Genomic DNA, 25,763 nt, shown 5'->3' on the forward strand with positions numbered 1-25,763 from the left:
ACATTACATTACTTATCCTATACTGATCCTGAGTTACCTCCTGTATTATACTCCAGAGCTGCACTCACTATTCTGCTAGTGCAGTCACTGTGTACATACATTACATTACTTATCCTGTACTGATCCTGAGTTACATCCTGTATTATACTCCAGAGCTGTACTCACTATTCTGCTGGTGCAGTCTCTGTGTACATACATTACATTACTTTTCCTATACTGATCCTGAGTTACCTCCTGTATTATACCCCAGAGCTGCACTCACTATTCTGCAGACAGACATTTTCCCTATTTGTTCAGGGTTTATGGAGAGATTAATCTGGTGATTAGCATTCTGGGAAGTGTTTTCCTCTTCTAATGCAAGGAACAGTCATTGCCCCCTGCCTGATTTGATCTCGGCTAATCTATAGTTGGGGGGGAGGGGGGTTGTCTGATATATAAATTATTGATATACAATACAGACCAAAAGTTTGGACACACCTTCTCATTTAAAGATTTTTCTGTATTTTCATGACTTTGAAAATTGTACATTCACACTGAAGGCATCAAAACTATGAATTAACACATGTGTAATTATTAGTGTTGAGCGAACATGCTCGACACTGCTCGGTACTCGCCCGAGCATCACGCTACTCGGGATGTTCGGCGAGCACCGAGCATTTCCGGGTTACTCGGGCGGGAGCTCGGGTCTCCGCCCTGCATGTTTGGTGCTCTTTACAGAGCCAATGAACATGCAGGGATTGCCAGCCAGTCACTGTAATGCTGCAGCCATGTTGTTTGTGGGCATTACAGTGATTGGCTGGCCGCACAGCGTCACCTCGAGTATTTAAAACCGGGCGCCGCCATCTTGGACACAGTCGCTCCGGATCAGCCAGTGTAGGGACAGCGCTGCTGATTTAGGGAGAGATATATCCTGCAAAATAGCTAGTGTAGGGTCTGTAAAGGCTGCCAGATCAAACAAACAGTCCTTCTCAGGACTAATATCCATCCCAGGTATATCATGCAGGCAGGCTGTATAGGAGACGCAGTGGTTATACCAGCAAACGCTGCATTACAGTCCTGTGTGCTGCTCCTGTTGCTGAAATTGCTGGACTTAGCTCCAGGTCCCGGGGGCCAGGAAAAATCCTTTTTTTTAATCTAAATCCTCTTTTTTTTTTTCCTCCTTCACAATGTACAAATACCCATCTTATTAACCTTTTGGTGCCCCCCCCCCAAAAAAAAAAGTGTGCCTCTGATTTTTCAGACACAAATATATCTGTTGAAAATAGTCTGGTGTAGGCCAGAGAAATAGAAGTGTGGTTTTGCAGTTCTATGGGCCATTTGTATCTAAAAAATACAGTTTGAGTGTGTCGCTCACTGTTCAGCCGCAAATATATATATATTTTAAAAAGCCTGGTATACACCAGTAAATTATTACTGTGGTTTTGATGTTCAACGGTACAACATCTCTATTATCCTGTTTTTGGCATTTTTTGCTGTATAAAAATAATAAGTGTCTCCCTGATTTTTCAGACACAAATATATCTGTTGAAAATAGTCTGGTGTAGGCCAGAGAGACAGAAGTGTGCTTTTGCTGTTCCACGGTAAAAAATCTCTATTATCCTGCTTTTTGCATTTTTTGCTGTAAAAAAAAAAAAAATAGTGTCTCCCTGATTTTTCAGACACAAATATATCTGTTGAAAATAGTCTGGTGTAGGCCCGAGAAATACAAGTGTGGTTTTGCAGTTCCACGGTACAAACCTCTGTATTATCCACTTTTGGGCCATTTGTATCTAAAAAAAACAGTTTGAGTGTGTCGCTCACTGTTCAACCGCAAATATATATATATTTTAAAAAGCCTGGTATACACCAGTAAATTATTACTGTGGTTTTGATGTTCCACGGTAATACATCTCTATTATCCTGTTTTTGGCATTTTTTGCTGTATAAAAATAATAATAGTGTCTCCCTGATTTTTCAGACACAAATATATCTGTTGAAAATAGTCTGGTGTAGGCCAGAAAGACAGAAGTGTGCTTTTGCTGTTCCACGGTAAAAAATCTCTATTATCCTGCTTTTTGCATTTTTTGCTGTAAAAAAAAAAAAAATAGTGTCTCCCTGATTTTTCAGACACAAATATATCTGTTGAAAATAGTCTGGCGTAGGCCCGAGAAATACAAGTGTGGTTTTGCAGTTCCACGGTACAAACCTCTGTATTATCCACTTTTGGGCCATTTGTATCTAAAAAAAACAGTTTGAGTGTGTCGCTCACTGTTCAGCCGCAAATATATATGACGCGCCCCTGGGCCAGTGCTGTTTGGGATACCCGTAGCCGGTTCTCAATGGGGGTAGTAGTCCTTGTGGCGGTGACCCGGCCCGTGCCCAGGGTGTCAAACTACATGGCAGTCTATGGCAGTAGATGTTACTTTGATTGTCGACTACGCCACCCGTTGATTTGCAGCTATGGAGCTGCCGCTGCAGGGCAGACCGCTGAGGCCGGTGTAGAATTGTGCAGCGTGATAGTATAACCCCCAACGGGAGGGGTATGGCCTCAGGGCAGCCGACGTGGAAGGTGGGGGTAGCAGGAACCACTCAGAGACGGTGCGGTGTAATTCAGGGTCTTTACTGGTAACAACGATAGACCCTCCCGGAGTACTTGCTAGCGAACGGGGCCTGGTCAGTCCTTGAGCAGATGGGATCTCCCCTGGCCAGGCGGAGTTGTAGGCCTCCCAAACTGACTGTACTCTTCTGGCTACCTTGCTAGAAGCGGATATAAGTAGCCCACGTCCCTGAGTGTGCCGTGTGGTGCTCACCCGTATGGCCGGTGACTCGGGGCCTTCTAATGGCTTCCGCTCCACGATGGCGGTGCTGGTCCCACGCGTGTGACCTTGCCTTCGGGTTTCTGGGCCTGAGGACCTGAAATCCCCTGCCGGTCGGCTTCTGCTGCTGGGTAAGAGTTAGTCCCCACAGCCTCGGATGCCGGGTCCGGTAAGAAAGCTTCTCAGTCAGGGCGAGCTCTGCAGCTGCCAGCCCCTGACTCGTAGTAGTATTGCTCCCACTGAGCTTCTGCTGTTTCTTCCTATGACTGTTTCTCGTCTCTACTCTCCTTGACTCCTAACCCTGCCTCAGCCCCGGGTTTATATAGGGGAAGTTCTTCCCCTCCCAAGACTGGGCAGGAGGTGTTGCATGCACAGGATCCCTGACCAAAGGACCTCCCACCTGCTCTCAGACATAACATTACATTACTGTGGAAACCAGACCCCTGGGGTGCCACATTCCCCCCTAGTGAAATTTAGTACTCCGGGACTAAACATATTTTAGAAAAACATAACAAGATATAACAACAATAATAGCACAATAAGAAGAAACACATAAAGGTGGTCACGGCATGTCCGTAACCGGGTGCAGTCTTTGAAGAAAAGCAAGGTGTCCATTTCACCAAAACAGGGAGACATAACCAGGTAGGGGTTTGTCCTGCCCCGAGTCCTTAACAGTCTTTAGTCCGTCCTGGGTTACGCTCCAACTATGTACAAAGGATTCCCGGTAAATCCACCAAGGACTCCTACAAATAACTAGAAACACAAAATTATACACAAGCAACAATACACAGGTAAACATAAATAAAACAATTTATACACTTCAAATCCTCCAACGTGCGGGTAACTGGCCTCTAGTGGCCCTAGTGGACCTACGGAGCTGACTGTCTAGCCCTGAACTACAGGGTGTAGGAGCTGTCAAGGGTAAACTGGGCAGCTGTCTACCGGCTCTTTGGCTCACTAGGGATATGGCAGGCTCACTGCAAGCAGAGGGTTGATCCTCCTGGTCTGCAGGTGTGGGGTCTTCTGCCTCCTGGACCGGCTGTTCTTCCAGCTCTACCTGTTGCTCCGTAGGTGCTTGGGATGCTGGTTGGAGGAAGGTGAGTACGGGTACCACAACTGCACCATTGACTTGAGTCCAAGACCGAGGGAAGTCCCCGAGCACAGTACTAACCATATCTTCCCTTTCCTCTACGGGTCGATGGTCTTCTTGTTCCTCTTCAGGGTTCCTCAGTTGTTCGGGACACTTCTTCAGGTGGTCCCGGGATACAATGGCTGTGGTTTCCCCTCCGTCTTTACTGATGGTACAAACCTTCGGGTTCTCGTGGCTTGAGGGCAGTACGGTGTACGGGTCCTTCTCCCACTGGTCGTCCAACTTGTGGAGCCGTCTCTTCCTCTTCAAGACCTGCTCTCCGGGTACCAGGGGAACAGCGGGAGCATACTGGTTGTAAGTTTTCTCTTGTCTTTCCCTAGCCTGACAGAGACTTCGCTCCACGCTCTCCTGTACTCTCCGGTACTGCTGCTGCCTCTCTGTGTCCCAGTCTGCTTCTGGTGAAGTGTCCTCGGGTGTCAGGACTCCCATTTCCAGGTCGACAGGTAACTTACCAGGTCTTGCCCTCATTAGGTAAGCCGGGGTACAGTTGGTGGAACCTACCGGGATGTGGTTGTATAGGTCCACCAGATCGGGCAACTTCTCAGGCCACAGACTGCGTTCTTCCAGGGGCAACGTTTTTAGAAGATCCATTACCACCTGGTTCATTTTCTCACAAAGTCCATTAGTTTGCGGATGGTAGGGTGTCGTCCTTATCTTCCGGCAGCCATACAGATTGCAGAATTCCTGGAAGACCTCCGCTTCGAAGGCAGGTCCCTGGTCCGTCAGCACTTGGTCCGGGTACCCGTGTGGACGGCAGAAGTGCTGCTGGAAGGCTCTAGCTGCTGTTTGAGCCGTTAAGTCCTTGACGGGGACGACAACCAAGAACCGGGAGTAATGATCCACGATGGTTAACGCGTAGACGTAGCCACTTCTGCTTGGGGTCAGTTTTACATGATCCAAGGCTACCAGTTCCAACGGTTGCCGGGTGACGATGGACTGCAGGGGAGTCTTCTGGCTGGCACGGTCCTTCCTTCTCAGGTTGCACGGGCCACAGTCTCTGCACCACTTCTCAATGGTTCCCCTCATGCCTACCCAGTGGAATCGCTCGCGCAGCAGGAACTCCAGCTTCTTCCACCCGAAGTGTCCAGCTCCGTCGTGGTATGCCTCCATCACCATGGCTGCGTCTCTTCGTGGCACCACTACTTGCCAGAGTAGTTCATGCGTCCGGGAGTTAACCATTCTGCGGCACAACTTCCCCTTGTAAAGGAACAGTCGACTCTTCTCTGCCCATAGTTGTTTGGCTTCCTCTGGAGCGTCTGGTTCAAGGCAAGCCTCCGGGCGAGTCAGCATCTCCTTCACCAGTCGGACGGCAGGGTCGCTGTCTTGCGTTTCCGCCCAGTTGTAGTGAGGTAAGGGGTTCAACGTAGCAGCCTGCTTACTCCTTACCCGGTGGGAATACTGGATAGTCCCATGACGGTGGAACGCAGGGAGTTCAACTTCTTCCAGTCCCTCCGGATCTTCTCCTTCGTCCGGCAGGTTGGGCATCCTGGACAGGGCGTCCGCGTTGGTATTGGAGTTTCCGGCCCGGTATTTGATTGTGAAATCGTAGTTGGACAGACGGGCCATCCACCTCTGTTCCAGGGCACCGAGTCTTGCCGTGTCCAGGTGTGTCAACGGGTTGTTATCCGTGTACACGGTGAACCGGGAAGAAGCGAGGTAATGCTTAAAGCGCTCGGTGACTGCCCATACTACGGCCAGGAACTCTAGCTTAAATGAGCTGTAATTCTCGGGGTTCCTTTCGGTGGGTCGCAGCTTTCGGCTGGCGTAGGCGATTACTCGTTCCTTCCCCTGCTGGATCTGGGACAGTACGGCTCCTAGCCCGATGTTACTGGCGTCGGTGTAGAGGATAAAGGGCTGGCTATAATCCGGGTACGCCAGGATTTCGTCCCCCGTGAGGGCCATCTTCAGCTGGCGGAAGGACTCTTCTTCCAGCTCCTCCCATTTGAAGGGCGGCTTCTGGTTCTTGGCCTTCCGGGACTGGCCTATCAGGAGGTCCTGCATAGGTGCTGCCTTTTTGGTGAAACCGGGAATAAACCTTCGGTAGTAGCCTACCAACCCGAGGAACTGCCGCACTTCTTTTACGCTGGAGGGGCTTGGCCATTCCTTAATTGCGGTGATCTTATCAGGGTCGGGAGCCACTCCGTCAGCGCTCACCACATGTCCCAGGTACTGCACCTTTGGTTTCAGGAGGTGACACTTGGAGGGTTTCACCTTTAGGCCGTAACTCGCCAGAGCTTCGAACACTTCCGCCAGGTGTTTCAGGTGGTCCTCATACGTCTTGGAATATACGATGACATCGTCCAGGTACAACAGGACTGTCTCGAAGTTTCTGTGGCCCAGACAACACTCCATTAGTCGTTGGAAGGTTCCTGGTGCGTTGCAGAGTCCGAACGGCATGCAGGTGAACTCGCTAAGTCCCATCGGGGTGGTGAATGCGGTCTTCTCCCGGTCCGCCTCTGCTACAGGAACCTGCCAGTACCCGCTAGTGAGATCCAAGGTAGAGAAGAAGTTAGCAGATCTTAAAGCAGCCAATGACTCCTCTATCCTTGGTAAGGGGTACGCATCCTTGTGTGTGATACGGTTGATTTTCCGGTAATCTACACACATCCTCATGGTGTTGTCTTTTTTTTCTGACTAAGACTAGTGGAGCTGCCCAGGGGCTACAGCTATCCCTGATCACCCCAGCCTCCTTCATGTCTCTAAGCATCCCCTTGGCGTGTTGGTAGTGGGCAGGGGGTACGGGTCGATACCTCTCTTTTATAGGAGGATGGTCTCCCATGGGGATGTGGTGTTCTACCCCCTTGACTCGCCCGAAGTCTAACGGGTGTTTACTGAACACTCTCTCGTACTCTTGAACCACCCGATAGACTCCTTGTTTCTGGTGTGCGGGAGTGGAGTCAGTACCCAGATGTAGTTGCTGACACCAGTCCTCCATGTTTTTCTTAGAGCCGTTACCTTCCTCCGGGTGAGATGGAGGCAAGGGTTCCACAGATTGTATAGAATTTTGGTTAATGGTATATAATTTGGCTAGCGTGGCATACCGGGGCAGGTACACTTCCCTCTCCCCGATATTTATTAGGCGAACGGGCACCCTCCCATGGCGTACATCAACCACCCCCCGTGCTGTCAAAATGGTGGGCCTACTGTCCGAGTAAACTGGTTCTACCATTGCCTGGTAATCCCTACCTCTCAGACCAATAGCTGCCTGGCACCAAATCATCATTTCACTTTTTGGGGGCATGGCAATAGGAAAAGGGTCACACATTCTTACGCTACCAATCTCACCGCCGGAGAGTTCCACCTGTTGCCGTCGCATCAGTGCCCGGATCTCTTTCTGGAGCACCCGCTGCTCGCCGGAGCTGGCGTTCTTGGCAACCTGCTGTAAAAGGAAAATCACCTCTGCAAGACAATTTTCAATTACATTAGTTCCTAGAGTTATTTTTGGGTGACTCTCATGTTTGTCAATATCTACAATGATCAGTCCCTGTGCTGCCAGTTCGACTCTACCGATTTTGATGGTCACCTCTTTAAATCCGATCTGTGGCACGGGCTGGCCATTGCTGGCGATGATACTCAAGTCGTCGTCAGGGTAGCGGGTAATATCCGAGTCATTCCAGTACTGCTTAAAGAGCACGTACGGGATGGTGGTGACCTGTGACCCGGTGTCCAGTAGGGCACTCATGGGAATGCCATCCAGTACCACAGGCAAGACTGGACGTCCTCCCACATATCTGTCGCGCCAGTTCGATGGGCCTGGTGATCTTTTTCCTGGGGGTTGGCCCTCTACCCCAGGTTGTGCCCATTTAAAGAACAGTACCTTGCCATATGTCCGGGTTGATTGCAGCGGCGGCAGATGGGTCGTCCGTCTTCGCTGTATCGGTCACTGGGTCTTCCTCTGGCCGGTGGGGTCCTCCTTGGTCGACGCCACGGGATGTCCTCCGGTCCGGATGCCAGCTGGATCTTCCCTGGGGTGGAAACCTGTAAAGACTGCACAGTTCGGGTTAGCGCAGCAACGCTCTTAGCTAGCTCTTGGACCTGATGGTGTAGGTCTGGAGCCGGGTCATTGTCCAAAGCCTGCGCATCAGCTCCCACAGGCCCTGCCGACAAGGGCGCCGCCTCCTGGTGGTAAGTGATAGCTGGGCGCCTGTGGGTCACAACGCCACCCGGTGCCGGTTCTCGGAGCACCCGGATGGCTCTGTCCTTGAACTGTGCAAAGCCCAGATGGGGATCCTGTAAGGCCATCGCCCGCAACTGGGTTCGGTGGGCATTACAATATAGTCCCTCTATAAATTGTTCGGTCAACAGCCTGTCCTCGTTTCCCACTCCATCAGGGTCGGTCTGCTTAATGGCCCTCAGGGCCTCTTGTAGGTTTAGTGCATAGTCCCTTATACTCTCATGCGCTCGCTGCTTGCACCCGTAGAATCTAAGCTTAATCTCGGCTGAGGTGCGGGTATCAAAGGTATCCTTCAGCCGGGTTAGTATCCCTGCGACAGTCTTCCTCCCAGGTGGCCAGGATTTTACTTCCCTTTTGGCTGCCCCGGTTAGTTGGGCCACCAGGATGCTCACTTTTTGCTCTTCTGTGAGGGGGTACACCTGGAAGAGGCTATCCAGCTTTTCTCTAAAGTCATGCAGGGTATGTGACTCCCCTGAGTACTGGGGTAGCCAAGCTGCTCCCGGGATATAGGGCATGGTGAAGGGCATAACTGCAGCAGCGGTGGCGCTGGCGGGGGTTGAGGCAGTGAAGCTCTCCTCCGCATCCGACATCTTCCTCCCCCCTAGTGGACCGTGGCCTACCTTGCGATGATCCTGTTCCGTAGGCCGCGGCTCCGCAGTAGATCGTCAGGGTTGAGGACCTTCCGTCGCGCTCCGGTGACGTCGGCGTCTGCTGGGCTCCTTCCAGGACCTTACGCAACGTCCGGACGTGAGGCGGGGCTTCAGTTCTCGCGCGCTTTCGGAGTCCACGCCCCTCTTCTTCCCGCGCGGCGTCCTCAAGATGGCGTCCAATGGCGGGAAAACTCCACGGATGGCGGGAAGAAGGCCGAAGATGGCGCCGGATGGCGGGAAAACTTCGTGGATGGCGGGAAGAAGGCAGAAGATGGCGCCGGATGGCGGGAAACCTCACCACTGGTAAGTTTGAACAGTCTTTGCTTTTCAGGCACGCAGTACCCGGTGGTTGCGGGCACGAAATCCTGCCGACTACGCCAAAGTTGACGCGCCCCTGGGCCAGTGCTGTTTGGGATACCCGGAGCCGGATCTCAATGGGGGTAGTAGTCCTTGTGGCGGTGACCCGGCCCGTGCCCAGGGTGTCAAACTACGTGGCAGTCTATGGCAGTAGATGTTACTTTGATTGTCGACTACGCCACCCGTTGATTTGCAGCTATGGAGCTGCCGCTGCAGGGCAGACCGCTGAGGCCGGTGTAGAATTGTGCAGCGTGATAGTATAACCCCCAACGGGAGGGGTATGGCCTCAGGGCAGCCGACGTGGAAGGTGGGGGTAGCAGAAACCACTCAGAGACGGTGCGGTGTAATTCAGGGTCTTTACTGGTAACAACGATAGACCCTCCCGGAGTACTTGCTAGCGAACGGGGCCTGGTCAGTCCTTGAGCAGATGGGATCTCCCCTGGCCAGGCGGAGTTGTAGGCCTCCCAAACTGACTGTACTCTTCTGGCTACCTTGCTAGAAGCGGATATAAGTAGCCCACGTCCCTGAGTGTGCCGTGTGGTGCTCACCCGTATGGCCGGTGACTCGGGGCCTTCTAATGGCTTCCGCTCCACGATGGCGGTGCTGGTCCCACGCGTGTGACCTTGCCTTCGGGTTTCTGGGCCTGAGGACCTGAAATCCCCTGCCGGTCGGCTTCTGCTGCTGGGTAAGAGTTAGTCCCCACAGCCTCGGATGCCGGGTCCGGTAAGAAAGCTTCTCAGTCAGGGCGAGCTCTGCAGCTGCCAGCCCCTGACTCGTAGTAGTATTGCTCCCACTGAGCTTCTGCTGTTTCTTCCTATGACTGTTTCTCGTCTCTACTCTCCTTGACTCCTAACCCTGCCTCAGCCCCGGGTTTATATAGGGGAAGTTCTTCCCCTCCCAAGACTGGGCAGGAGGTGTGGCATGCACAGGATCCCTGACCAAAGGACCTCCCACCTGCTCTCAGACATAACATTACATTACTGTGGAAACCAGACCCCTGGGGTGCCACATATATATATTTTAAAAAGCCTGGTATACACCAGTAAATTATAACTGTGGTTTTGCTGTTCCACGGTAAAAAATCTCTATTATTCAGGTTTTGGTAGTTTTTTCCGTAAAGAAAAACAGTAGTGTCTCCTGACTGTTGTGACACAAAAATATATCTGTTGAAAATAGTCTTGTGTAGGCCCGACATCCCAGTGTGGTTTCGCAGTTCCACGGGTCAAATCGCTGTACTATCCAGTTTTGGGCCTTTGGTATCTAAAAAAAAAGCAGTTTGAGTGTGTCGCTCACTGTTCAGCCGCAAATATCTCTATTTAAAAAAGTGTGGTATACCCCAGTAAACAATAACTGTGGTTTTCCTCTTCCACGGTTCTAATCTACTCTTTATTACCCTTTTTCCATTGATAGTGCAAGTGTAAGCTATTTTACTTCATTTACAATGGGCAAGGCGCGTGGCAAGGGATGTGGAAGTGGACGTTCTGGTGATGGTTCGTGCAGAGGACGGGGGCCGTGGCCAAGGTGAAAATGTGCCACAACCAACAGCCACATCTTCTCGCTCCCACTTCTTGACCGAATTACTAGGGAAGCACAGAACAACACCAGTATTGAGAACTGATCAGTGTGAACAGGTTATTAATTGGATAGCAGTTACCTGGGCACCACCACCTCCGGTCTGTCTTCCACACGGTCAACTCTTAGTAGCCGTGAGTCTCGACCGCATACTCCTCCTCACCCTGATGCTCCTTCCTCCCACCATGCCGAGTGTCGTCAGACAGCAAGTGATCCCACACTTGGACACTCTGAAGAGCTGTTCACTGGTCCATTTCCATATTTGGGCCCCTCGCCTGATACGCTTGAAGTGGTGGAAGAGGAGATCCCATGTTGCGATGCCCAAATATTTGAACAGCCACGGCCACAGGAAGTCGACGTTGGCAAGGAGGACATGCAGAGTGAGGCCAGCAGCACACAGGGGGAGGGAGGCAGAGTACCCCAACAGGCAGGAAGAAGCAGTGTGGTGGCCGCAGATAGAAGGCAGGCAACCGTTCCCCGTAACACCAACACAAGGGACGTTGCCAGTACAAGCGGTAGGTCTTCCAGAGTCTGGGATTTTTTTAAAGACTCTGCTGATAACCCCAAAAAGGCCATATGTTCCACCTGCCATGCCAGCATCAGCAGGGGTGACAAAACTACCAGCCTGACCACCACCAGCATGATCAGGCACATGGCAGCAAAGCACCCGACTTTGTGGGGCGAAACCCAGGGTCCACGACCAGTGTCAGCGGGTGTCACCACTGCTTCTTCCACTGTTGTGCGTGCAATAGAACCCCCTGTTGTGTGTGCAAGGCAATCCCCTGTCCATACTGCATGTAAAGATGCCCCCTCCTCTCAGTCTTCACTTGTTATGGCAGTTTCTCAAGAAACAGCATCAACGTCCACGTCCACGTCCCACCGCAGCGTTCAGTTGTCCATATCCCAGACCTTTGAACGAAAGCGGAAATTCGCAGCTAACGCCCCACAGGCCACAGTCCTAAATTCGCACATTTCACGACTGCTTGTGTAGCACCCCGAGGATTCGGCTGCTACAGGGGTATTGCACCTCAACCCAGAGGTGTGATATTCCACTCCCGGGTAAGGATGGAGTGTGAAACTGAGCCCAGAGAGCTGCATGCACTACACACATCCCATTTCCGAGGAACAGACCAACGGTACTCCCACTTAGAAATGTGCAGGTACGACCGAGTCTGTCCTTGGCTGGAGTGGGAGGGGGGTGGTACATCCCAGTAGTGTAGGGGCAGATAGGGGGAGCAGCCTGGGTAAGATAGGAGCTCATTGGGTGCTGGTCACCTGAGCTCACACATAGAGGGAGTATATAAGGTGGGCACCATCTAAGATCAGGGTCAGTCTGTGAGAAGCCAGAGGAGGAGAGCAGAAGAGCAGAGCAGCCCCAGAGAGAGAGAGAGGAGAAAGGAAGAAAGACCCAGAGGGGGTGAAAGAAAAGGACTCTGAGAACCCAAAGTCCATCACCGGGTGAAGAGTTGGCAACTGGGTACCGGATCCCAAACTGGTGGGGGCTAAAGCACACCCTAGCCAGAGACCGGAGGCCGTGGGCAGGATCTGCCACGGCCACCCACCACATCCACCCTGAAGGCAAACCACGTGAAGGGTCAGGGAACCCAAGGCCAAGGGTCTCCCAACAGAAGGCCCGAGGGAGCTGGACCTAGGTGGATCCCTGGTGGGGACGGCCAGAAGACAGGACAGGAAGGAGGGCTCAGGGTCACGCTCCGGACTTGCTTGGGGGTTGGCCGAATCCAGGACCTGGTGGACGCAGCACGGCTCGGGTGGTCACTTGAAGCTGGAGTGACCGGAACATCAGCAGTAAGTAAATACCCTAAACTGCACAACCCGACTCTGTCTTTAATTACCATCTATGCTGCACCACCACAACCCCCATCCTCTGCACCTGACCCCCTGAGGCTATACCCCACCCGTTGGGGGTTATACTATCAAAAGCTGCACCAACACCATCAGCCTCAGCGGACCCTGCTGCAGCGGCGGCCGTAGTGACCGCAATACAACGGGTGGCGTAGTCGACATAAAGAACTTTATAACATCTGTAGGACTGCCACATACTCTGAGCTTGACACCCTGGGCACGGACCGGGTCACAGCCACTCGGAGACTACAACCCCCATCTGATCCGGCTCCGGGTATTCCCCTAAAGAATATGGCCCAGGGGGTGCGTCAACTTTGGCGTAGTCGGCAGGATTACGTGCCCACAACAACCGGGTACTGCGTGCCTGAAGAAAAGAACGAGTTTACCTCAAAAAGAAGTCTCCTGCCGGTTCCGGAGGGTCCCCGCCATCGGACTCCATCACAGGTCGATTCCCGCCGGTTGTCCGCCATTAACAGCTTTTTCCCGCCATCTGCAGAGTTTCCCGCCACTGGGAGACGATTCCCGCCATTTCCAAAGGTTTCCCGCCTTGGAAGAGCGGACGCCATTATGGGCGTGCCAGAGGGTGGCAAGAGGCCACCTCCCATCGTGGGCCAGGACCGAAAATGGCGCCAAAAGTGGAAACCGCCCCCACCAACAGAGACTGTGATGCTAGAGGTGTCTGTCAGCGTGAAAGAACTGCCCCTGGAGCTGACAATCACCAAGTGGCCCCGGGACCGCCCTCGAAGTGGGAGGACTGAGAAGAAGAGAGCAAAGATGGGTGTCGCCTGGAGCAGTCTGGAGAGAGCGCACCCGGAGACAAGAAGCCTAGAGCTGAGTCCAGAAGAAGCTTACCCGGAGATGGGAGAAGAGCAGAGCAGCACCGGCCCGCTGGCCAGGAGCCTGCTGGAAACAGCAGAAGGAGAGCAGAGCAGCACCGACCCGTTGGTCAGGAGCCTGCTAGAAGCAACGACCCCACTAGGCCTAGTGGAGGTCCTAGCACAGCTCCCCCGAGACCGGGAGTGTGCGCAGACCGCTCTGGAGGGCCTCGCACGGAGGATGGCCCGGGTGCAGCGAGAGACGTTGGCGGAGTGGAGCCGTGAGATGGCCCAGCAGACCGAGACCCGTCAGCGGAGCACGCCACCCAAGACGAGGAGACAGACCGCCTCTGAGGATGGCGCAGGAGGACTGAAGGCCGGAGACGGCGCCGAGAAGGGAGCCGAACGAAAGGAGGCAGGTAAAGGGGACGTCTCTACCCCAAGCCGGGAAACCGCGTGCCTGCCCCAGCTCCCCGTCGCAGAGCCCGAAGTACCCCCTGCCGTGCCCGTAACCGCAACGTCACCGCCACAGACTAGGCCTCAACCGGAAGCCGCAGCCGCGACCCCTGTGACGTCACACGCCTCGACCCCGAGCGTGACCAAGCAGGAAGTACCACCAGCCTGGTCGCAAGGCCTAGTACCCCCGGGCGCCGCAATACCAACAGCGCCCCCTACCTCCGCGGAGCCACCGGCCTGGTCGCAGGGCCAAGTAGCCCAGGGCGCCGCCGTCCTTACGGTGCCCTTCACTTTCCAGGTGCCTCAGGCCTGGCCGCAAGGCCTGGGCAACCCGGGCGCCACCACCACCGCGCCCATAAAACCAAGAGTGCCGCATCTGGGAGAAGATCTGTTCGCCCAACACACATGGCCGGACGGGCAGCCCTTTGTCTGGCCCAGGGAGTACTACGAACAAGAGCTCCAAAAGAGGGCAAGGCCCATGTGTGAACCCCTGATCCCGGCTCCAAAGCCCGTTAAGAGGATCTCGCCCCCGCTAGCAGAAGCGCAGTTTGAGTGGGACCCCACCGGAGAAGATCTCATGGGGTTCACTCAAGAGACTCGGGCAGCCGCAGCGGAGCGTGCAGAGTGCTGCCGCCAGCAGCTCGAGGTCTTTGAGAGGGAGCGGAGAGAGAGGCGGGTCCGGGAACAACAAGCCCAGATAAGGAGCGCGGAGCAGAAGAGCCGGGCCAGGAGAGACCCCCGTGCAGCGCATAGTCCCCGCACCACCGGGACTGTGATCAAGTTTAACATGCAGCATGGGTGGGGCTTCATCCGAGACCACCGCACCCCAGGCGACGTCTTCGTGACCAGGAGAGACGTTGAGTCCCACCTACCGGAGGGACACAGAGGTCGTGACCTTTACATCGGGGACGAGGTCACCTTTACCCGGCACAAGTGTGCCAAAGGACCCTACGCCCTCCATGTGCATCGCCTGACGGAGGAAGAGCTGCGGTGTGAGGAGGAAGAACAAGAGGACCCGGACGGGTCTGAAGCTAAAGGTAACCACAAAGAAAGAGCAGGAGGACGTCGTCGTTGAGTACGGCAGAGTAGAAGCTGTATATAGTTACCCGTAGGGGTACCAAAGAAACTGTTGCTGATAATATAGTCCCCGTTGGGACCAGCAAGTGTGAACTGTTTACCCGTTTATCCCTTAAATACCTGGCCGAGGACTGAGAGCGGCCATATCCCTTGTAAATAGTTGCGCGTCCTAAAGCGCCCCCTACTGGTTTTATAGGAAAGCCACGAGTTCCAAAGACTGTCGCACTTTACCCGGTCACACGTTGCACAGTGACCGGAGGAGGAGCCAGAGGCGACGAGAATGTTATTAATATGAAAAGTTTTATGATGATGCTGATATATATATGATATTTTATATGTTTTTATTATGTTGTTTATATGAAAAAAAAATGTGTGTTTGTGGATGTTTATCTCTTACAGCCCGAGGACGTGCTGTGGTTTACCAGGGGGGAATGTAGCACCCCGAGGATTCGGCTGCTACAGGGGTATTGCACCTCAACCCAGAGGTGTGATATTCCACTCCCGGGTAAGGATGGAGTGTGAAACTGAGCCCAGAGAGCTGCATGCACCACACACATCCCATTTCCGAGGAACAGACCAACGGTACTCCCACTTAGAAATGTGCAGGTACGACCGAGTCTGTCCTTGGCTGGAGTGGGAGGGGGGTGGTACATCCCAGTAGTGTAGGGGCAGATAGGGGGAGCAGCCTGGGTAAGATAGGAGCTCATTGGGTGCTGGTCACCTGAGCTCACACATAGAGGGAGTATATAAGGTGGGCACCATCTAAGATCAGGGTCAGTCTGTGAGAAGCCAGAGGAGGAGAGCAGAAGAGCAGAGCAGCCCCAGAGAGAGAGAGAGGAGAAAGGAAGAAAGACCCAGAGGGGGTGAAAGAAAAGGACTCTGAGAACCCAAAGTCCATCACCGGGTGAAGAGTTGGCAACTGGGTACCGGATCCCAAACTGGTGGGGGCTAAAGCACACCCTAGCCAGAGACCGGAGGCCGTGGGCAGGATCTGCCACGGCCACCCACCACATCCACCCTGAAGGCAAACCACGTGAAGGGTCAGGGAACCCAAGGCCAAGGGTCTCCCAACAGAAGGCCCGAGGGAGCTGGACCTAGGTGGATCCCTGGTGGGGACGGCCAGAAGACAGGACAGGAAGGAGGGCTCAGGGTCACGCTCCGGACTTGCTTGGGGGTTGGCTGAATCCAGGACCTGGTGGACGCAGCACGGCTCGGGTGGTCACTTGAAGCTGGAGTGACCGGAACATCAGCAGTAAGTAAATACCCTAAACTGCACAACCCGACTCTGTCTTTAATTACCATCTATGCTGCACCACCACAACCCCCATCCTCTGCACCTGACCCCCTGAGGCTATACCCCACCCGTTGGGGGTTATACTATCAAAAGCTGCACCAACACCATCAGCCTCAGCGGACCCTGCTGCAGCGGCGGCCGTAGTGACCGCAATACAACGGGTGGCGTAGTCGACATAAAGAACTTTATAACATCTGTAGGACTGCCACATACTCTGAGCTTGACACCCTGGGCACGGACCGGGTCACAGCCACTCGGAGACTACAACCCCCATCTGATCCGGCTCCGGGTATTCCCCTAAAGAATATGGCCCAGGGGGTGCGTCACTTGCATTGGAAATGCTGCCTTTTAGGCTGGTGGAGACGGAATCCTTCCGCAATCTTATGGCGGTGGCCATCCCTCGGTACTCGGTCCCCAGCCGACACTATTTTGCCCGGTGTGCCATCCCCGCACTACACAAGCACGTGTCCCAAAGCATCTGCCGTGCCCTCAACAACGCAGTTACTGGGAGAGTCCACCTGACAACGGACACGTGGACAAGTGCTTGTGGCCAGGGACGGTACATCTCTCTGACGGCACACTGGGTAAACATAGTGGAAGCCGGGACCCAGTCGGACCTTGGGACGGAACACATCCTCCCCACACCGAGGATTGCGGGCCCTATGTCAGTCAGAGTTGCCCCCACAGTGTACAGCTCCTGCGCGTCCTCCTCCTCCTCCTGCTCCTCATGTTCAGCCTCCATCTCAGATATCACCACATCAGTTACAAGCTGGAAGCATTGCAGTACTGCCTCTGCCAAGCGGCAATAGGCTGTGCTGAAACTCATAAGCTTAGGTGATAAACCTCACACTGCTTGTGAGTTGTGGACAGCTGTGAAAGAGCAGGCAGATCTGTGGCTGAGACCGCTGAACCTACATCCTGGCATGGTCGTGTGTGACAATGGCTGTAACCTGGTGGCGGCTCTGAGGCGAGGTGAGATCACACACGTACCATGCCTGGCTCATGTGCTTAACCTCGTGGTTCAGCGGTTTCTTAAATCGTACCCCGAGTTGCCAGATCTGCTCGTGAAAGTATGACTCGCCCCCTGGGCCGTGGGGCACTCGGATCCGGGCGGTAGGGAAACGATGGGAGTAGTAGTGGCAACCCGGTTCCGTGGCTCAGGGTGGTCAGACCAATGGTAGTCTGCTATGCTCTATTGATAATGTCCAACTACGCCACCCGTGGATTGCGGTTATTAGGAACCGCCGCTGCATGCAGACCGCTGGGGCTGATAATATATGCAGCTGGGATGGTGTGACTCCCCACGGGAAGAGTGCGGCCCCAGGGCAGTGTAGTGGATGGTGGGAGTGATGGTAGTGAGAGTCCCGGTGCTGATAGTGCTGGAGGAGCAAGGAGCACACAGACAACAGGTTGCAGTCCAGGGTCTTTACTAGAACAGGTAAATTGACCCATAAACAGTCCCAGCTAGGAGGGGACCTGGATGTCTGAGAGCAACAGGGAAATTGGCCCTGGTCAGGGTGAGGGTGTAGGCCTACTGTGCTTTCTGCGCTCCTTCTGGCTATCTCCTCGTTATAGGGTAACAGCCCACGTTTCAAAGCTTTCCGTGTATTCTCGCCTGTATGGCCTGCGACGTGGGTTCCTTTCTGCTCCCAGCCTTGTACGGCTTTACTGGTCCCTTCGGTTGTGGCAGGGCCTCCAGGCTTCTTAGGCCAAGGAATATACAGTCCCTTGCGGACTGGTTCTCTGCTGGAGGATGTAGAATCCTCCCAGCCTCAGACACCAAAGTCTGGTAAAGTCAGTCTCTTATCTGCCAAGACAGGCTTGCTTCGCCTCTTGTCTCTGGCTTGTGGCTCTCCTCCTGCCACACTTCCTCTTAGGTGCAGTGCAACTGTCTGTCCCTGCTCTGCTCTGGGACAAGTCTCAGTGCTGAGACAGGCCATCAAGTTCTCTCTAACCCTGCCCCCAGCACCAGCTTTTATAGGGGCAGCCTGCTCCCCCTACTGGCCTGAGACAGGAGGCATTGCATGCTAATGTTCCCCTGACCAGAGAACCTCCCCCTTGCTCTCAGACACAGCTTTAATACATTTTGTGGCATCCAGGCCAGGGTGACACAAGTACGCCGCCTGTCAGCTCATTTTCGCAAGTCGGCTACAGCTTCCGCCGCCCTTGCTGTGTTGCAGCAGCGTTTGCAGCTTCCGGCACACCGACTAGTGTGTGATGTCCCCACACGTTGGAACTCTACCCTCCACATGTTGCAAAGGATTTGTGAGCAGAAGAGAGCAGTTGTGGAGTACCAGCTGCAACAAGGCCGTCGATATTCAGGTCAGACTCCACACATAAGACCTCAGGAGTGGACCTGGCTGTCTGACATATGTTCCATCCTGACAAACTTTGAGGAGGCCACCAAGATGGTGAGTGGCGATGACGCCATCATTAGTGTCAGCATCCCACTTGTCTGTCTTTTGCAACGCTCTCTGCAGAGAATTAAAGAGGAGGCATTGCAGCCAGAGTATGATGAGATGGATCAAGAAGCCGTAGCGGGCGATTACACACAGCCCAGCCTCATCTCATCCCAACGTGCATTGGGGGACAATGAGGGAGAGGAGGAGGAGGAGGAGGAGGAAGAACAGGAGCTGCTATCATGCGTTGTAGACGGTAGTACCTGTACAAGTGTCATACCGTCGGTTCAGCGTGGGTGGCCTGAGGACAGGGGGGAGGAGGAAGAGGAGGAGGAGGAGGAGAGCATGGTCAGTCATCATCTTGGTGAGGACACGGAAATCTTGCCCGTTACCAGTCTGGCACGCATGGCTGACTTTATGTTACGCTGCCTTAACCGTGACCCTCGTGTTGTCAAAATGTTGGGTGACAGTCATTACTGGTTGGTGACACTTGTAGACCCCCGCTACAAGGAGAACTTTCACTCTCTTATTCCTGAGGTGGAGAGGTCTACAAAAATGGGGCAATACCAGAAGGCCCTTGCTGCAGAACTCTTAAAAAAAATCCCATCTGAACACGCTAGCGACAGAGGTCACAGTTCGTTGCCCAACCAAGGCGTACAGGCGAGAGAGATGCAACTCCAATCCAGCAGAGGCAGGGGAACACTGTCAACGTTCTGGGACAGTTTTCTGACACCCGCCCAGCTTACAGGCCCTGAGGCGCGGGGTACTCTCACAAGAAGTGGAAAGTTTCAAAAGATGGTGAGGGAGTACCTTGCCGATCATACCAGCGTCCTCAGTGATTCCTCTGTGCCTTTTAATTATTGGGTATCCAAGCTGGACACTTGGAATGAACTCGCTCTGTACGCCTTGGAGGTCCTGGCCTGCCCTGCCGCTAGCGTGTTATCAGAGCGTGTTTTTAGTGCCGCTGGGGGAATTATAACTGATAAGCGCACTCGCCTGTCAACTGACAATTCTGACAAGCTGACCCTTATCAAAATGAACAAGGGCTGGATTGGGCCAGACTTCTCATCACCACCAAATGACAGCAGAGTAACATAAAGTTAAATCCACTGTGTTATTTCGGGAGGTGTATTCACATGCACCGCTTCACACCCACACATGGGTATACGCTTCCTCGTTTCGGCTGTTTAATCTTCTTCTCCTTATCCTCAGCCTCCACCACCACTATACCACCAGGGTGCCAGCATTGCTAGTTCCTCCGTCCTAATTTTTGGCAGCTTTTGCTGGGAAAGCATAAGCAAATACTATGGGACACCCACTCCCCAATAATGGGACTTATGTTTGTAATATGCTATACTGCATGGCTCTTGTAAGGGGCATTGCAAGTTGCTCCGTCCTAATTTTTGGCAGCTTTTGCTGGGAAAGCATAAGCAAATACTATGGGAGACCCACTCCCCAATAATGGGACTTATGTTTGTAATATGCTGTACTGCATGGCTCTTGTAAGGGGCATTGCAAGTTGCTCCGTCCTAATTTTTGGCAGCTTTTGCTGGGAAAGCATAAGCAAATACTATGGGAGACCCACTCCCCAATAATGGGACTTATGTTTGTAATATGCTGTACTGCATGGCTCTTGTAAGGGGCATTGCAAGTTGCTCCGTCCTAATTTTTGGCAGCTTTTGCTGGGAAAGCATAAGCAAATACTATGGGAGACCCACTCCCCAATAATGGGACTTATGTTTGTAATATGCTGTACTGCATGGCTCTTGTAAGGGGCATTGCAAGTTGCTCCGTCCTAATTTTTGGCAGCTTTTGCTTGCAAGGCATAAGCAAATACTATGGGACACCCACTCCCCAATAATGGGACTTATGTTTGTAATATGCTGTACTGCATGTGACGCGCCCCCTGGGCCGTGTGTACACGTGTGTGGGATACCCGGTGCCGGGTCTCTGGGGTCTGTAGTCTCCGTGGCGGTGACCCGGTCCCGTGGCTCAGGCTGGTCAAACCAGTGGCAATCTTTCTTAGGTTTTGAGGTTAATTGTCTGACTGCGCCACCCGTGGATTGCGGTCAGGGAGTACCACCGCTGCGAGGCAGACCGCTGAGGCTGGTGTTGTGTGCGCAGCATAAAATGGGATAACTCCCCTCGGGAGGAGTATAGCCTCAGGGCAGTGAGTGTGGATGATGGGGGTGATGGTGCACGAGCGCAGCAGGAATGACTCAGAGTCTTTGCAGTGCAGTTCAGGGTCTTTACTGATGATTATAAGGTAGACCCTCCCGGGAGTACTGGCTAGCATAAGAGGCCTGGTCAGTCTGTGAGCAAGCAGGAGTTCCCCTGGCCTGGTGGAGTTGTAGGCCTCCCCGTCTGTCTGCACTCTTCCTGGCTACCTTGCTGTAAGCGGGTAGAAGTAGCCCACGTCCCTGAGTGTACCGTGTAGTGCTCACCCGTATGGCTGGTGACTTGGGGCCTTCTGTTAGCCTCCGCTCCACGACGGCGGTGTTGGTCCCTTGCTTGTGACTGAGCCTCCGGGCTTCTATGGCCAGAGGACCTGAAATCCCCTGCCGGCTGGTTTCTGCTGCTGAATATATAAGTCCTCACAGCTTCGGACTCCTGTGTCCGGTTCCTATTGTCTTCTGCCAGGGCGAGCTCTGCTCAGCTTCCAGCCCCTCGTCTTTAGCTCCTAGCTCCTACAGAGCTCCTTGCTGTTACTTTCCCTTGCTCTCACTCTGACTCTGACTGTTCTCTGTTCTCTGACTCACTCAACCCCACCCCAGATCTAGTTTATAAGGGCAGAATTCTCCCCTCCCAGGACTGGGGCAAGAGGATGTTGCATGTTTAAGGGATCCTGACCAGGAAACCTCCCACTTGCTCTCCGACGTAATCTCTATTACTGTGGTGACCAGACCCCTGGGGTGCCACACATGGCTCTTGTAAGGGGCATTGCAGTACCTCATAATTTTTGGAAAGCATTCCATTCACTGCTTAGGCCAACAGTGCACAGGAGACCCAGTTGCTATAAATGGAAAAAAAGGTTTAGTTAACGCTCTCTGACCTCCATGTCATTTCCAAGGGGCATTGGAGTGCCTCGAAATTTTTGGTAGGCATTGCACTCACTGTATGCCCTATAACTGTGTAGCTGAACCGCTCCTTTTGTTACAGAAACATATCCTACAAGACATATCTGGTTGACTGGCCTGATATTGATGTGAATGGTCCCTGTTTCTCCTGCTCTTTCTCCTTTGCCACTACCACATCCATCATTTATCACCTGAAGCTTTGTTTTAACGGGAGTCATAGAACTTGGATAGTAGCAGGAAAACATCCAGCAATCCTCGGAGGAGGTAGGATATGCGCCAAAACGCTGACCTCCTCAGGCCTAGCCGCTACTACATACATGCGCTTGCATTACAACAAAACAAAGCAGATGCTAACTTCTATCATCCTCATCATGCTCCTCACCTTGGCACTCTCAACTCCCCTGATGGAGAAGCCAGGGCCCACCGGAGGAGTCTGATAGTCCGGTGGGCTCGGCCAATGCTGCCCTAAAGCAGGCCAGGCTAAGAAAAGTGTGGGAAAGGTTACCGGTACAAATAGGGGTGACTGGGGACCGAGTATGGACACCCGGCCACCCCCTGGAGGCTGGGGAGCAAGCGGGGACACCCGGCCACCAGGCGGCTGGGGACTGAGTATGGATACCAGGCCGCCGACACAGCCATGGCGTGGTGGCCAGATTCCACCTCCACATGCCTAAAAGGCCCAATTTAAAGTGCAAGCAAGCAAGCAGTATGGTATTGCAGCCTGGGGTTGGGTGGGTGGCAGGCTGCATACTTGCGCTTGCATTGCAAGGAATGGGAGAGGTACAATTGAACACTGCCCTGGGACAAGGACTTGAATGGGGATAGTTGCAAGTCTGCAACGACAGGTGCAAGGTGGGAGGCATCTTCGCATGTACCATGAACAGGGGTTTGCCATGCACACACTACAGCGGAATAGGCTCTCCTTCCCACTAAATGCACTGGGGAGGGCACAGGTAATGTTTTGGTATACGCGCTTAATCTTATGTATAAGGCACACCAGGACAAATAGAGGCAGCTGGGGACTGAGTATGGATACCTCGCTGCCGAAGCAGCCATGAGGTAGTGGCCAGCTTCGGCCTCCTCTAAACTAAAAGGCCCCATTTCAAGTGCAAGCTAGCAGTATGAATTGCAGTCTGGGGGTGGGTGGGTGGCAGGCTGCACACTTACACTTGCATTAAAAGAAAACATAGCAGATGCTAACTTTTGTCATCATCATCATGCTCCTCACCTTGGCACTCTCAACTCCACCGATGGAGAAGTCAGGGCCCACCGGAGGAGTCTGGTTCTCTGGTGGGCTCGTCCAATGCTGCCTAAAGCAGGCCGGGCTAAGAAAAGTGTGGGGGGGGATGTTCCAAGGAGAAATGGGGGCGGCTGGGGACCGTTTATGGACGCCCGACTGCCCCCAGGCGGCTGGGGACACTCGGCCGCGGGGCGGCTGGGGACTGAGTATGGACACCCGGCCGCCGGGCGGCTGGGGACTGAGTATGGATTCCAGGCCGCCAACACAGCCATGACATGGTGGCCAGATTCCGCCTCCACATGCCTAAAAGGCTCAATTTCAAGTTCAAGCAAGCAAGCAGTATGGTATTGCAGCCTGGGGGTGGGTGGGTGGCAGGCTGCATACTTGCGCTTGTATTGCAAGGAATGGGGGAGGTACAATTGAACACTGCCACTGACTAGAACTTGCATGGGGATAGTTGCAAGTCTGCATCTTCTGATGCGGCAAGGATCACTTATGATGGGCACACTTTTAGACAGTGACCTGGGAGTCAGAGATGCTTCCAGCGGTCTTCCCCATGCTGTTCCCATGTCTTTTCAGCACTTTATGCATGTGTCACACAGCACATGGCCAGATAAGGTTGTAAAATGTTAAAATGACATTACCCGGTGAATGTATTTGTCATAGTTGAAAGCAATACAAAAGTGCAAAAACGCATAAAAAATGCTACTTGTGAACATAGCCGAAGGTGTGGAGGAGTATTTTTGTTTTTGGTCATTTATTTTAACTTATCACAAGTCTTTTCCCTGGAAAGGATGTTCTTTAACATATTTCACAGGAAAAAAGTTTCACTTTCGTTTTATTGTGAGCCTGTAAAAGTGGCTTAATACCTCTGACCACGTTGTTGACAGCAGTGACCTGGGGGTCAGAAATGCTTCCTGGGGCGATCCCCATGCTGTCCCCATGTCATTTGAGCACTGTCACTATCGTTTTGGGCACTTGTTAGGCTTTTAAAAGACTGCCGGGGGTGCCGCCGCAAAAATGCTCGAGTCTCCCATAGACTAACATTGGGCTTGTTGCTCGGGTCGAGCACCCGAGTATCACGGCGAGCTCGGCCCGAGCTTCGAGCACCCGAGCATTTTAGTGCTCGCTCAACACTAGTAATTATATACTTAACAAAAAAGTGTGAAACAACTGAAAATATGTGTTATATTCTAGGTTCTTCAAAGTAGCCACCTTTTGCTTTGATGACTGCTTTGCACACTCTTGGCATTCTCTTGCCGCTGACCTCCGTGTGGCAGATGAGCTGCTAATGTGGCGCCCCTGAGGGTTCGACCGCCACAGGGATGCTGCACTTCAGTGTAGTGTTCCTCCTCTGAGGTAAGAACAGTGTGATGGTGAGGACCCAACCTCCACATCCAACACCACATTTCTCCACCAGAGGGGGTTAGAATACACTAGGTGCTGCCCTCCTTGTTACAGGGAGACCAGGGAACCAAGAGTTAGGGGAACCATTTAGTGGGTGAGGGTGGAGGACTCACATTTTAGTGACACTTTAAATTTCATATTTAATAAAAAAAACATTTTGTTTTTTTGTTCTCTGGCACTGTGATCTCCCACCCTGAACGTGGATCCTGTGTGGACCTGCAGCGGATGTGGACGCAGCCCTCGTACCTTGGCCTTGGGTCGAGGGGCAGGTTGCAGATAATGAATGTCTCAACCCGGTCGAGGACCATGACCAAGAAGGCCCGGAGCTTAAGAGTGTAGCTCCACCGCAAATGGATCACAGGGAGGATGCAGACGGAGCGGACCTGTCCTCGCCAACCTGATATATTCAGAGGGAGTCCGGCTGCAAGAGGGGTACCGGCCCCCCGATACCCGACCTTGTACTCCACGTCCTGGTCAGGAAAGCCCGGTAGGCCCTGAGGATCCCACCGGGTATCGGAAGGAGCAGAGCTGCCACCCTTGCCCTTTTTCTGAGAGGAGTTCAGAGGGAGACCCGGCCTGTCTACACACACAGACAGGAAAGGATACGGTCTGTAGTTCAGGAACACTCTGGTGCGGGGTCCTGATTGAATGCTGGACTTACTCGGAGGTTGTCGGACCCCCGTCTCTGGTGACCGCAGAACTCCGCGAGGAGCAGGGAGTCGCCTTCCTTCGGCCATCTCTTATGTGAGTAAAGCATTGGAAGTTCACCCCTATGGCCTCCGGACTCTTTATTCTGCGCTACACCGCACTACGCGGACTTTCTGGACTACTACCCCCTCCATCCTGTCTCTCTGCCCTGAGGCCTTGCTCCGCCTGTGGGGAGTAGCAACAACTACGGCCGCTATACCACCATGCCTCAGCGGACTGCAGCCACCAGGTGCCACAGGTGGCGTAGTCGTAATCAGCCACTCAACCCGGATAAGCCCACACCATCCTTTTTAATGTGATGGCCCTGGGCACGGAGCGGGTCCGGGCCACAGCTGCACCCCATCTCTCCATCTTAGGACCCGACTCCGAGTCCCCCATCTCCCAGGGTAAAGAAAAGGGCTTCCGAGAAGAGGCGTCACACTAATGGCCGCCATCTTGTTCTGAGCAGCCGGACCAATCAGCGACGTGAGATTTCCTGGACGTACAGACAGACGGGATAAGCTGATTATATAGTAGATTCTTATTTTTTTATTCTCCTCCTGCCAAAAACCTGTTGCACTGACACATTGTAGCAAACACCTAGAGAAAAAAAGATTTTGCTAATGTTTTTAGTGCTTAATGTACATTAGGTCCAGGGGCGGACAGATCATATGTGCGGATTACAGGAAGAGTGGAGGGGTCTGTGTCTATTTAAAGTAAGTGGAAGAGGAATTTATGTCTCTACAGGAA

This window comes from Phyllobates terribilis, unplaced genomic scaffold (assembly GCF_046119375.1).
Source record: "Phyllobates terribilis strain yellow unplaced genomic scaffold, ASM4611937v1 Scaffold_5__5_contigs__length_657084704, whole genome shotgun sequence".
NCBI classification, from domain to species: Eukaryota; Metazoa; Chordata; class Amphibia; order Anura; family Dendrobatidae; genus Phyllobates; species Phyllobates terribilis.